The sequence below is a fragment of the Peromyscus californicus genome, unplaced genomic scaffold (genome assembly GCF_007827085.1).
Source record: "Peromyscus californicus insignis strain IS unplaced genomic scaffold, ASM782708v3 Scaffold_15__1_contigs__length_86483966, whole genome shotgun sequence".
Classification (NCBI taxonomy): Eukaryota; Metazoa; Chordata; class Mammalia; order Rodentia; family Cricetidae; genus Peromyscus; species Peromyscus californicus.
The window spans coordinates 29105390-29120975 of NW_026294447.1; positions in this window are offsets into that span (position 1 = coordinate 29105390).

A 15586-nucleotide genomic window follows, 5' to 3' on the forward strand; every position below is an offset into this window, starting at 1 on the left:
TTCCAGGCTGTCTCAAAATACAGGTTTGTTTATTCCTCTGCAATCTCTTTTTTGCTATCTTTGATATCACTATGGTTTCCTGTTAGATCTATGATTGGTTCCTTTTGCCATTTTTATCTTATTTATTATATTTCTCAGGTCAAGTATTTCTCTTGTTTACAAATCACTTCATTACTTAACATATAATAAATGTGCACATCAACTATGCAGAAGAGGAGGAAATCCTTGACTGACATACACTCTTCTTTTTATATTCTGTACTTTTTTGGCAGTTCCTAATATTCAGTAATTGATATGATTATTTTGAAATTATTTGAAAGGGATAGTTAAATATCAATTATATCCAAAATTTTAACGTTTTTTTTACTTACATGGGCTAGCAATATGAAATGAACTTGGAACCTGTCTTGTGATATTTGGCTGTGGTTTGGTACCAAAGCTGTCAAACATTCATTTGATCATGGGAATATAAGGTACTGCTGTACTTTGATGTTAGACAGGTTAAAGAAAACAAATTTTTTTTTTTTTTTTGGTTTTTCGAGACAGGGTTTCTCTGTGTAGCTTTGCGCCTTTCCTGGGACTCACTTGGTAGCCCAGGCTGGCCTCGAACTCACAGAGATCCGCCTGGCTCTGCCTCCCGAGTGCTGGGATTAAAGGCGTGCGCCACCACTGCCCGGCAAGAAAACAAATTTTAAGTTACAATAATCTCAACTGACAATCAGTTTAATGGGATGCAACTTAAGCTAAAGATTATTTTTGCTAGGGTCTTAAATTAACAATATGTACATTTTATGATATAAAGTTACATGATGAGGGAACACTAGAGGGAAGAATATAAAGATGTTTGATAAACACATGTAATGAATAACAAAGATGCATTCATAATTATTCAGTCTTCATTTCTGTGATATTCTACTTTTAGGTACAAAGTACAGCTACCATTTGAACTATACCTTTTGTACTGTGAAGCATCTTGAGTGATCCCAGTTCATGACCTGGTAGTGTTCACAGACATTCTGTGGAATGATGGTAAATCCCAAAGTATTTCAGTAATAAATAATCTCAGCTCTTTCGTGATAGATATAAATCAACATAATGAGAGTTTCCAGGTTGCTAGTTGGCCTCCCCTGTGGAACTGTGACACATCAAGACCTGGTGTTGGGCTGGGGGTATAGCTCAGTGGCAGATCACTTGCCTAGCACACATGATGTCCTGTGTTCAGTCTCTAGAACTGACAGAAAATAAAGGAAAAACTTCAGTGTTGGTCTCCTTCTTGAGGGATTACTCACTTATCCGTGGCTGTATTCAGGTTGGCCTTGGTGACTGGTAATTCAGTCTGTCTTTACTTAGTTTTTGCTATTTTATTGAAAACAAAATTTAGTCACATCAAGGTTTATTTACATCATACTATATATATGAGGGAAGTTTTAACTTACTAGTAAGTGTATTTTATTACCTCTCATAACATTATGATGTATTTATAGTGTCATCTATTTTTATTTTTGTGATGCTTTCATTATACCTAATGTTTTAAAGCATCTATCTAATTTTTTGTGAGCCTCATTTTGATTGAGGAAAAAAAGGGAGTATTTTAATGCGAAATGATGGGTTCAAAGTTAGCTTCATAATTAAACATAAAATGTTCACAAGTGTTAAAGAAAAAATTATTGACTAAAGCAGGAAAGTGCATTTTGCTTTCTTTTTAATAATGAAATATGATAGTCTGCCCTATACAGAATAAGCAGAGCCATCAGTAGTAATGTTTTCATTCCATGCCAAACAAATATTAATGTGTAAAACAATGCAGTTATCCCATCTATCAAGTACCAATTTTCTTCAGGGCTTGTAATTGTCAATGAAATTAAGAATATCATAAGGGAATGCTTTAAAAACTTTGCTCCAGAGAAATGGATAAATTTATAGATTCAGTCAACCCACCAAAATTAAGCCTGGAATATCAACATCATAACAGATCCATAGTAAATGAGATGAAATAGTAATAAAAGCCTGCCACTTAAAAAAATGTCCAGGATCAGAATGATTCACAGCAGAATTCTAGCCAACATTCAAAGAAGACATTCAACCAATTCTTCTTCAACTATTCAAAAGACTAGAAATAGAAAGAGAAATCCCACACACCCTTTATGAAGTCAGTATCAGTCTAACACCCAAACAAGGTAAATACACAAGAGAAAAAAAAGAAAGAAAAGAAACTGTAGACCAATATCCCCAATGAACACAGCTCAAAATGCTCAGCAAAATCTTCCAAACTGAATGCAGACATATATCATAACAATTTTCTACCGTGATCAAGTTGGCTTTATCCTTGAAATTCAGGGATGGTTCACATATGTGTGAACAAAGACTTCTGAAAAGAAGTTGTATCTGGCTGTGAATAAAAATTCCTGAAGGGAATCTGTGTCTGTAGAGATTGATGAGCTGATTAAAATCTTAGTACTGTGGAGAGATTGGAAAGTTGCAGGTCCCAGAAGCTAATTATCTTATCTTGGAATAAGTTCTAGCCCTCCAGAACAGACATTTTTTGCCCAGTTTGTGTCCAAACTAACATCATATGACAATAGATTAAAAACCTTTTACAGTCTATTGACTTAGCAAGGAAACTGGCTTCTGCCAACACAAAAGCTAAGAATGCCATCAGACAGTGTCTGGAGCTTATAGGAAAAATTCTCCCATCTCAATGTAACTGCCTCTCTGATGTACCCACCAATGTATTTTAAACTTATCTTGGTTTATGAATTTCTCTATTTTGTGAAACTATAAAAACTCTGTGAAACTACTTCCACACTGGAACATGAAATTTGGGATAACCTGAATCTGTGTTCCAAGCCATAGTTACTCAGAATGGCTACTGAACAAACTATTTCTTATTCCTCTAAGGGATCTATGATTTTGGCATCAACATATGCAAGTTAATAAATGCAATATAGTGCATACATGGATTTAAAGACAAAAGTCTTATGATCATCTCACTAGATGGAGAAAAAGCTTGTGACAAATCCAACATGGATTCATGATAAAAGTCATAGAGAAGGTAGGACTAGAGAGAACATATCTCAACATAATTAAAGACATGTAAGATAAATCCATAGTCAACATCGTCCTAAATGAAGAAAAGTAGTCCTACTAAATATAACTCCAGCCATTTATTCTTTGAGAAAGATGTCAAAAACACAGGCTGGAAAAAAACAAATGCATCTTCAACACATGCTGCTTGGAAAACTGGATGTCCATATGCTGAGGAATTAAATTAGGCTTGTATCTATTAGTTTGCACAAAAACTAATTTCGTATAAATCAAAGGCTGAAACTTGAAGTCTGAAACACTGAAACTGCAAGGATAAAATACAGGTAACACTCTACATGATATAGGTCTAGGAAAGGATTTTCTGAGTAGGACTTCATTTGCTCATGAATTGATGGAGGTCAAAAACTGACATGTGAGACTTCATAAAATAAAAAGCATTTGTACAGCTGAAGAAACAATGAACCTGGTGAAGAGAAAGACTATAGAATGAGAAAGAATCATCATTACCAGCTATACATTTGTGAGAAGGATGAATATCCAGAATATATAAAGAATTCAAAAAACAACCAGAAACAAATATAAAACCAAAATAAACAATAAAACATTAATAACAACAACAAAACCCCAAGTGACTCATTTAAAAAATGAGCCTGGCAATTGAACAGAGAGTTCTCAAAAGACAGAAAACAAGGGCTGAGAAATATGTCAAAAAATGTTCATCATGCTTAGCAGTTAAAGAAATGCAAATTAGAACAACTTTGAGATCTGATCTTACCCCAGTTAGAATGGCAAATTTCAACCAAACAATGGAGAACAAATTCCGGAGTAAATTTGGGGAAAAGGAAACCATCACTCACTTTGGTAGGATTGAAAAATTGTTGCAGCCATGGAACAGTGTGGAGAATTATCAAAAAGCTAAAAATAAATCTACCATATCATCCAAAATAGAAACTTGCAAAATGTCCTCTGCCCAATTGTAGTCAGAAGTTTTCCTGTGTCCAGCCCAGCCAGTGGTCAGGACAAATCTCTCTCACTCGAGTCCCTCAAATAAACACACAGAGGCTTATATTAAGTGCAACTGCTCGGCCATTAGCTCAGACTTTTACTGACTAGCTCTTACACTTAATTTAACCCATAATTCTTATTTATGTTTAGCCATGTGACTTGGTACCTTTTTTCAGTTCTGCCTTGTCATCTTGCTTCCTCTGTGTCTGGCTGGTGACTCCTGACTCTCTCTTCCTCTTCCCAGCATTCATTTAGTCTGCTTACTCCACCTATACTTCCTGCCTGGCTACTGGCCAATCAGCATTTTATTTATCAACCAATCAAAGCAACACATATTCACAGCATACAGAACATCTCACAGCACCAATGAATGAATAAATGAAAATTTTGTACCTATACACTGTGGGATACTGTTTAGCTGTAAAAAAAAAATTGAAATCATGACATTTTCTGGTAAATGGATGGAACTAAAAAAGATCATATTGAGTAAGATAAACCAGACAGAAAGAAAAACTTCTCATATTCTTTCATAAGTGTCTCCAAGCTCCAAATCTGTACATGTGACTATGTATCCTAGAGTAATGTGGAAATTTGAATGTAACTGGCTCCCATAATCTCATAGGTAGTGGTATTATTAGGAGGTGTGGCCTTGTTGAAGTAGGTGTGGCCTTGTTGGAGGAAGTGTGTCACTGTGGCGGCAGTCTCTGAGATCTCCTATGCTCAAAATAACACCCAGTGTCACAGTCTACTTCCTGTTGCTGGCATATCAACATGTAGCAGCTCCTTCTCCAGCACAATGTATGTCTGCTTGCCACCATGCCCCTCACCATGATAATAATGGACGAAACCTCTGAAACTGTAAATGTTTGCTGCTATAAAAGTTGCTGTGGTCATGATGTCTCTTTGCAGCAACAGAAACCCTCACTAAGACAAGTAACTTGCAAAAATCAAGAAAATGAAGTGAAACTGTTTATGGGGGTAGTGAAGTTGAAGACCAATAGAGAGGGGGGATAGCAGGGTACATGTGATCTGACAAGAGAAATGGGGGAAAGGGGGGGTTCTCTTTAGGCAGGGAGAAAGAAGGCAAATACAGAAGAATGAGGGAAAAGGATACAACAGCAGGAAGGGTGTCTGAAACTTTCCTAAGGAATCACACTATTAGCTATCTAAAACATAACCCTATAACATAGGTAAATCTTTATGTAAATATACATATATAGTATAAATAAAATTCTATCATCTGGCTTGGGCTGACAGTGCTCTCTCCAAAAGTCAAAGACCACCTATCAAAAACCCAATATTAGGCAGTTGTTTGTTAAGATTGTTCAGAAGACTCACATAGAGTATATTGTCACTGCCCTTGGTTGCCCCTCAGGGTAGAAGGTAAGTCCTTATTGCTAAAGACATCACACAATTCAGATACTGGTTTCAGAGGTCCTTGAGCTGAAATTGATCCGAATGCCCCTTCTCTGAGGACCAAATTCCATGGTACCAGAAAGTGACATGTAAGCTTCCAAAAGAGGGAAATAACCAACTTTCCTACCCAGTTATGACACCTATGAATGTGTCACAGTGACCAGCATGGCAGGATAACCCTAAGGCTGCAGTAGTGACATGTATACCTTGATGGTAACAAACTGTTCTCGAATTGGAACTTGAGATCCACTCAACAAGAGGGAAAACATGGTGCTGGAAACCTAGCCAACTAGCTACTCAGGGCTTGTGAAGTCATGGGATTTTGGAGGAGAACAAACCACCACTTTACTAAATAAGCACAATCGCTAACTACATTATAGATATTTGCCTGTCTACCCACACCCCTCATCAAGGAAACTTCCTTTGCATCATATGGAGACACTATTATAGAGAACTATAACCTACTAAAATGCAGTTATGCAACCCAGTTCCAATGGATATATCTCCAAAATACCCCCACACATAAGCATCAGGATTATTGTGGAAGAGGGAATTGGAAGACAGATCCAGTGGAATAGGAAGTTCCCTGCGATAATGTGTCTCCTAGTCATGTCAGATGCTACACCCATACATTTTCAGAACACGAGTACATAAACAAGAGCTGAACAAGGACAATAACAATAGCCACACTAAAGTAGATGGGGGAAAAACCCATGAGGCATTAGCCGTTCCCAAAAAACTGTAAGCACTTGAGAAATTAATGCTGAAAGTGGTGGAAATAGTCTTCTCCAGAGAAGAGAACACCAACTGGTTATCTAATAACAAATGGCCAGCCCTGAAAACACAATTTATATTATACAAACTGAGTGTGTTCATAAATACACACATACCTATGCATGTTCATGCGCACATGTGCATACACACACACACACATTGGCACTGAACAAGAATTAATGAAAAAAGAAGACATGAATCTGAAAGAGAGCAAGGAGAGGTTTATGAACTGGTTTGTAGGGAGGTAAGGGGTATGATATAATTATATAATAATCTCAAAAATTAAAAACATTAAGAAAAAAAGAGGAAGAGACATGGGGGAGGGAGAGACCATGAAGCAGTACAGAGACAGAAAATACAGAGAACATGTATAACAAATAGCCCTGAATCCTTGGAAGGTAGTTTGTATTTCTTGCTGGGTGAAAGTCAAAAATATGACACAGATAACAATAAGCACTGTAATGCTTACCTGCACAGAGAGATACTGTACTTCCTTTTCCAAGAGATATCTCAAACAAGATACAGAACAGCTAATGAACCATGTCCAAGCTCCAAATGCATGTGACCTCTGAGTTTAACCTTATCCACCTTCTTTTATCACCTATAAACCCATCCTTTTTTGAGAAAACCTCATAAACAAGATTATGAATCATGTTTACAGCAAAATGCATTTCCTGAGTTCTTTGTCATCTATATCTAGTAAGAATTCCTTTGATCTTTGCTGACCTATTTTTAACATAAAACTGCAAAATGCACCTCCTGAACAACATTATAATCTCATTTATAAAAGAAAAATTCTCTAGATAAACATCAATGTTCTAAAACATGTTTACTCAGCATTTGAAGTTTCAATGATGGTCAGATTCTTTTCTCTTTCTTGCTGTGAACTACACCTCACATTTCTACCAATTTCTATTTTTTTCTTTTTTTAATTTAAATATAATTACTTCATTTCCTCTCCCCACCAGACTCCCATGTCTTCCTCCTCCAAGAACAATATGTGTGTGCAAGAACACATAGAAAAAAACAAAATACCTCTCATTCTCTCTGCCTCCATGCACACACACACACACACACACACACACACACACTTGCACACAGTTTCTTCTATAACAGTTAAATGTGTGTCACTTTTAACCCTTCAAACTATCTCTAGTTGTATACTTAATAAACAATTCCATCTTTGCTTCATACTGACATCATTTTGTTGTGAATTTTTTTTGTTTTAGTCTAAGTCAAAACCCTAGCTCCACCTGTATCAAGGCTTCTGAGTTAAGTGCTCCTGGACTGCACAGCCAATGATGTGAAGTTGTATAGCCTACTGTTCATGACAAGGTAAATATAAATGCCAAAACCAATATAATCTTAAAATCAAGAATGGCTTAATATAGAAATTCTTAACCATTTTTTAATCATGTTTCATTTTGGGGGTGAAAATTTTTTATGTGACCTTGGATATAAAAATGTGTAAAAGAGGTACACAGATGATAACAAATCATAAAGAGATTTGTTGAAAGTTATTCTTTGATATACAAGTAATTTTACTATTTACAAATTATGAAAGCAAATTTGCATAGCAATTGCATATATGTACTTATTTTTACATGAAGAATAAGTTCTTGACTGAATATTTGCTACTGAAGGAGATATAGAATCTTTAAGGCTTTCAGCTGATCAATACTATGATTTTTATAATTATCAATGAAGAGAATGCTGCTTTGTTTAAATATGTAATACCAAATGACAGAAACACATTACCATTTTAGACATTGTGAGAATTTCGTTCTATATTCATATAGTGTGTCTTCCCCACCACACCCACCCACCCAAGGCTCTTGGATCTTTGTGAAAAGGGGGCAGAAGAGACGTCAATGTGGTAGATGACTTCAAAAAAAGGGTTTTCAAGATACAACAGGGCAGAGGCACATGTGAATTCATAGGGATGGTAATACTATGCATAAGACCTTCACAAGTTCCAGCCAGACAAAGTGCCAGCAAAAAGGGGGAAGGTGGACATCTAATCCAATCACTGGCTGAGGAGCTATTGGTATTTAATAGCCACAGCGAGCATTCCTTGAACTGGAAGCCCAGACTTCCACCTGGCCACTTTGGACTTCTCAGACCTTTAAGTCAACAGGATAACAGTATCCTTAAGACAGGATTAATAATGTTAGGAGGGGTGATTGATCCAGATTACCAAGGGGAAATTGGATTACTTCTCTACAATGGAGGTAAGCAAGATGATGTGTGAGTGCGAGAGATCCTTTAGGGCATCTCTTGGTGCTACCATATCCTGTGATTAAAATCAATGGGAAACTACAACTTAATTCATGCAGGATGACAAAGGGCACAGACCCTTGAGCAATGAAATGATGGGTCACCTTTCCAGGGGAAAAAAAAAACCAAGGTGCGTTTTAAAGGTGGAGGAAGCACAGCATGGGTAGTAGAGGAAGGTAGTTATAAATGCCAACTAAGGCCATGATAGCAGTTGCAGAACTAAAGATTATAACTGACATAAGAGTTTCATTTTTTGTTAAGAATGTATTTACAGGTATTTGTGTTTTCTTTCCTCTCTTTATCATGTAATATAACATCAGTTAAGAGAATATCAGTGGTAATCATATGAATGTTCACATGTCAAAAGAATATCCCTCAAGGGACATTGCAATCTATTCTAAAATTTATAATGTGTTTGCAGTTGTACAAGGGATAGTTATATCATGTAAGGTATAATTATGACTTGGCTATTGTTTTCATTTGGAAATGAAGCATGGCATAAGGAGATATGATTATGTGTCAAGTTGACAAGAGGTGGAATTGTGAAGGCTATTATCAGCTGTCAACTATATCTGAAATCAACTAGAACTGAAGTGGCTAAGGATTTTTTTATTAATTAAATCATTTGAAGAAGGAAGACATACTTCTAATCTGGATCTTTCTGGTGGGAAGATCCATCTTTAATCTGTGCCACACTTTCTGCTGGAAGCCTATATAAAGGACACAGAAGAAGGAAACTTGCTTTCTCTTTTCCTGCTTGCTCTCACTCTTGCTACAAGTCCCTTCTTTAACTGGCATTTCACTGGCATACTGAAGACCAGCTGAGAAATCCAACCTCTTGCACTGAACAACTATTGGGTTCTTGGACCAGCCATTTTTGGACTAGCTAGACCATATCCTGTAAGCCATTTGAATAAATTCCACATATATATTCATTCTACAATTTCTTTTCCTCTTCAATGGGAAAACAAGGAATGAAAAGAAATAATCTCAAAGTTTGGTGAGAAGCTGTGGGGAAGCAAAGAATGTAGTAAAGAGAGGAACTTGTGGAAGTGGTGGTGAACGTAATCAAAATACATTGTATGAAACTGTCAAAGGATTAGAAAAATATTGCAATAACATAAAAAGATACTCTTGTCTCATCTTGAGCCATAGTTCATTTAATAATAGCTTAAAATGAAACTCAAGTCCACAAGTCATCTACATTTAAATTCCAACTTTGTAATACAATACAATTATGGTGAGGAGTGACTCTTGGAAAATATGAAGAATTTATTTTCTGTTATTAAACCATTATGTTTCTATTATAACAGAAAACATTGTATGTACAGCAAAAACACCACAATTCATAACGTATCACCAAAATTTGTAAGGTATCATTGTCCAAACTTGAGCCCATGCATTTCAGGTAGGGTTCCTTGGTGTGTCATACGAAGGCACACACAGCACAAGTGGACACTGTGTTCAGAAACAAAGCTATAGTGAATCCTTATGATGAAACCAAAACACCTTGGTTTCAGCATGCATTTGGCTATTAATTTTTAGATATTCTTTATTCATAAACTTTTTACTGTTGCCAATTTTAATAAAATCCCACAATCAGTTACAAAAGACTAGATGGCATCATTGTTATGATGAAAACAAATGTTGTTAAAATGAAAGTTAGGTTTAAATTGAGAAAGGCAAGAACATGAGGATAGTAATGAACGGAACTTGCCACATGACTAAATAAGAGAGAGGACAAAGCTAGGGCAAAAAATGAACTAAAATGGTCTCAGCGGCTTCTGGCTGGCTACTAGGAATCACTCCCCAAGGAGCATGGGCAAGGCACTGCTGCCCTTCTTCCCAGAAAATTTCTCTACTTTATTGATAATTATACATCTGCACATATTCCTGCATCTAATTGCAGTGAGTGAATTGTGAGTAAGTATGACTTACCCATTCCAGAAAGAAGAACATCTATTCTGCTTTGCTTATCTTTTGCTGGAATAAAGTTATGAACAAAAGCAATTTGGGGAGTTAATGGGTTTATTTGACTTACATTTCTACATTTTAGTCTATCGTTTAGTCTATCAGAGGAGGGACTCAAACAGGAACCTAGAGGCAAGAACTTAAACAGAGACCATGGAGGAATTGGCTTGCACACAGGCTCACTTGAAGCTACTTTTCTTATAAATTCTAGGCCTAACTAAGTAGGGATGGTGTTGCCCACAGCAGGCTGAGCCCTCCTACATTGATTGACAATTAAGAAAATGCCCTAGAGACATGCCCACTGGACAATATTGTGGAGTCAGTTCCTTAAGTAAGGTTTCCTTGTACCAGGTATGTCAGTTGAAAAACCAAGATTAGCCACAATTCCACTCCAGAACACCCTAAGAGTGGTCAGGGAGAAAGTCAATGGTAGACTAGAATTTGTAAGTCCTTCATGCTAGTGGCATACTGTTGCTGTTGGCAGTCAGCTAGGTCTCCAGTCCACTGTGGAGGATGGACTTACATTCTACTTTTGCTTTTCCCATCTGGTAAAGAAATCTTGACTATTTGCTCACTCTACTTGTACCCTGGTAGGTCTTGCTGTTCCTTGCTCTTTACTTTCTCAGTGCTAGTCTCCTCTGAAAAACCCTCACAGAATTATGCTTCACAAATCTCCTAGGTTTTGGAACAGTTCAACCACGATTAATCATCATGCTGCATGTGATATAATGAACAGTAAAATTGTTGAATCTTAGGTGGTAGCTTTAATCTAAATTCTTTATATTTTTGAAACCGGTCAAGATGGTATTTGAGACTAGAGGGTGAAATATAGGAAATTTAGTGTACCTATCAACAGCAATCATACATTGTTTCCTGATATTTGATGAGAAGTTGATTCCAAGAAGTCTCATAGATATCAAATTCTATGGATGTTTAAGTCCTTTACAGAAATTTGTGAAATATTAGCATGTAACCTACACACATTCTCTTGTGTGCCTTGGTCTGTACATCATCCATCATATCTAACAAATGGTAATGTTGTATATCACTTGTTATTACTGTGCTATCTATGGATACTGGCAAGAAATACATTTGTATCTGCTGGGGTTAAGCTCAGCAGTAATCAGGTTAATTAATAACACCAGAAATATTTTTAAAATGTGGAATATATTCAGCACGGTTATATTTTTTTTTCTTTCTAAGTATTTTTAGCCAGTTGTTTAAATCTGCGCATGTAGACCCATGGACACAGTGTGGCCACTGTCTTAAGGTTTGGATAGCAGAAAGCCCTAGACTTTTAGCTTTACATTTACCTTTTTTGAACGTGGCCTTTGCGACTCTTCCTGTTTTCTTTCCCCTTTCATCTGAGCTCATCAGGGGACTTGCTTTCACAGATACAAAGAAAGCGACAGTGTGATAGCAAAGTCTAGGTTGTCAGAGTTCTATGAGTTCAACTCTTTCTTGACACACTGCTTCTGCTATAGGAACATGACCGGCTAGCGGCTGGAAGATGAGAGTCTGCAGGGGGTGAAGCTGACACATTCCATCTGAGGCCAAAAAACGGCAGTCAGGCTTGACTGGCCAGCAAGGTGACAGTAAGCCTGGAAGCAAGACTAGCAAAGTCATTTGGCAACACGCAGATCTGTAAGCAGTGTGAATGGTTGCTGTTTTAAGACAGTAAATTTTTGACAAAATTTGTCAGCTTAAATGATACAAATGCTAACTAGTACAATGGACTAAAACTCCTGTGTACCATCCTCTCCTTCTTTAAATCAGTAAATCTAAAGAGAATGAAAAGAATATTAGATGATGTGTTATAAAATAAGCTCCTTTTCCAGATTTCATGAGGGGTGAAGGAAGGATGGATGGAGAGCACAGCTTGGAATGAAAGCCATGCTCCTAAGAGGAAAAACTGGCAGAAGCTGTATTGATTGGGAATTTATCCCAGCAAGAAATAGGATAGTTTGTCTTGGCATCATAGAGGAACTGTTGAGAAGACCTGCTTGCCTGCCCACCTGTCTGTGCCAGACTGATGTGCTGGTTGGTATCTTGCAGGAGCCATGTAGTTGGAATCTGAGATCAAAATGTCAGCATATCATGGTGGTTCAGTGATGGCCCCAGAAGAAATAAGGAAACTTCCATATGAAATAAAATACTAATCTCTTATCTCACACATATATATATGGCAAATGAATCATTTCCACATGATATAAAGGGTTCAGAAAATAACCTTGACCTTGGATAATATAGAAATATAAATTCCTCTCAAGGACTATGCGTACTTTTGTCCTGCCTTGCTTTTTGTGTGTATATGGGTGTAGCACAAATTTTTAGAAGGTCTTATTAATAAAAACAAAGCCAGATCCAGGTATTGGGTTGAACGCTGAAAGATCAGAGAAACAGAACAAGCCACAACTAACCTCACCTCTCCAGTTCCTCAGCTGATCCTATTTCCTCAAACTGGAAGCCTCTGTGTCCTCATCCAAATGGATCTTAGCTGAATTGCTGCTGAAAGCTTAAAAGCTTAAAAAAGCCTCTAGTTTTTGGTCTTCATGCCTTATACACCTTTTTGCTTCCTGTCATCATTTTCTGGGAATAAAGGTGTGTGTCTTTCCCAAGCAAAGATATGAGATTTCAAGTGCTGGGATTAAAGGTGTGTGCTACCACACCTGGCTCTGTTCCTAGTGTGGCCTTGAACTCACAGAGATCCACACAGATCTCTCCCTCCCAAGAGATAGGATTAAAGGCGTGTGTGCCATCATTTTCTGGCCTCTGTGTATATCTAGTGGCTGCTCTGTTCTCTGACCCCAGATAAGTTTATTAGGGTGCACAATATATTGGAGAACACAATATCACCACATATGTGTGTACAATATGTAGCTCAGGCTGGACAAATCTTTGTATGGGCCAAGCTGATGGTCCTCTTCCTACTGCTTCCTTGGTGCTAGAATTAGAGGTGTATGTTAATATCTCCTTCCTAAGGGCAGGCTTCAAAAACAATGAATGCTGACAAAGTAGAGTATAAAGATACTCAAGAAGGTGATGAAAGTGCATTTTATCAAAGGGAGGAGTTTAGCATAGAATTAACTTCTGTGACATTGTAGGAACAACCTAAAATCAATTCAAACAGGAAAGCCAGAAGTCTAGCAATAAGAAAAAAAATGAAATACAATTTAAAGCAAATTTCTCAAAGAAAAGACCAAGAAGCATATGTCGTCATACCTCCTCCTCTCTATTCATCTATCCATCCATCCATCAATCCATCCATCCATCCATCCATCCATCCATCCATCCATCCATCCACCCATTCATCTATCCATATATTGATAAATTTGACCTGAATAATTAGATCTTAAGATCCTAGTTCTGGCACATGGATGGAAGGCTACATACAGACTTACACTGAGAAGCACATGCACAAGGAACTACAAGTAGAATACTTTTGTCCTCCCAGAAAATTGATGAAAGCATTCAAACTGGACTCTAAAGTGTTCAGACAATAACCTTGACCTAGTGGATATGCAGAAGTATAAGCCCTACTCAAGACTCATGCATATTCTTGTCAGAAGTCACAGGAATGGAGTTTGCATCAGTATAAAGAAAACCTTAGTACTATTCAAAATTATCCACTCACAGGCAAAATAGTTCATCGTGTATTATTGCTAATATGCATACCAATCCTGATGATTTTACACGCACACACACACACACACACACACACACACACACACACACACACACACACAGAGAGAGAGAGAAAGAGAGAGAGAGAGACAGAGAGACAGAGACAGAGAGACAGAGAGTTTCCAAATACTGGTTTTTAAGTACTTTTATGACTTAGTTTGTGCCTGAGAATAAACTGAGGTGTTCTTAGACCAATCTCGACCAAGTTTAACTTCTACTTGCTCTTTAAGCAGTGGCAGTCTATGTCAATGCTCCTTGACCTCTACTCTCTGTATTTTCACTGAGGGGGTATGCTGGGCACACATTTTTACATACAAATACCTCAACATATGATGTGGTTATCTCTTGAGAAATCATTCATTGCTATTTCTTGATCAGAACATAGGTGTGGTAGGGTGAGTCTGTAATCTCTAAACCTGAGAGGTTGAGGTGGGAGGGTCAGGAGTTCAAAACCATCTTCAGCTACATCATTAGCTCAAGTCTAGCATAGACTACATTAGATTCAAAGCTAGCAAAAAAGTAAAACATTGTAATGTTTTATTGGATGTTTTCTGTTCTGATTGTCCAGTCCCAAATAACTTACTCAGAGGCTGAATATTAATTATAAAGGCTCTGTTCAAAGCTCAGACTTGTTACTAGCCAACTCTTACACTTAAATTAACCCATATTTCTACTTATGCTTTGCCACATGGCTCATGGCTTGTTACCTCATTTTCTACACACCCGGCTTGCCTGGCAGCTGGCTGGCTTATCTCCTGACTCTGTTCTCCTTCCCATCATTCTCAGTTTGGTTTTCCTGCCTAAATTCCCACCCAGCTACTAGCCTGTTGGCTTTTTATTTACCAATGAGAGTAATACATATTCATAGTGTAGAAAAGAACTGTTTCACAGCAAAACTTCAAATCTAAAACAATCACAACAAAGGAAAATCAGTCAGTGTGAGGAAATGATTTATTACCGATATGGAGAATCGTGCCAGATATCTTCAAGTGATTAAAACTCAATGTGTATAGGTGAATAGGATGAATAAAAGGTTATCTTTACATGGGATGTTAAGTATTTTTACTTGTATTTGAGTTAAATTTTAAAAAGGAAGGAAAGAAGAAATGTATGTTTGTTATCAACTAGTTTAGTCATGCAACTAAACCTTGTTGGTTGAGGTTGCTTGGTTTGTTGGGATAAAATATGTATGTCTAAATGCACTGTGATTTTTCTTTTCTTACTAACAATCACTCCTGAATGTTTTGCATTCTTGGAAATTTTTATCGAGTTGATATTCCAAGACAAATTTAAATAAATAAAAAGAATAACATGGGGTGAAATCTGAGATAAGGTTGTAGGTTTCTGTGGAAGGTAAACATCCCTGTGTAAAAGTGTTTTAATTGGTCCCTGCCTCTAGAAAGGGAAGCTTTAA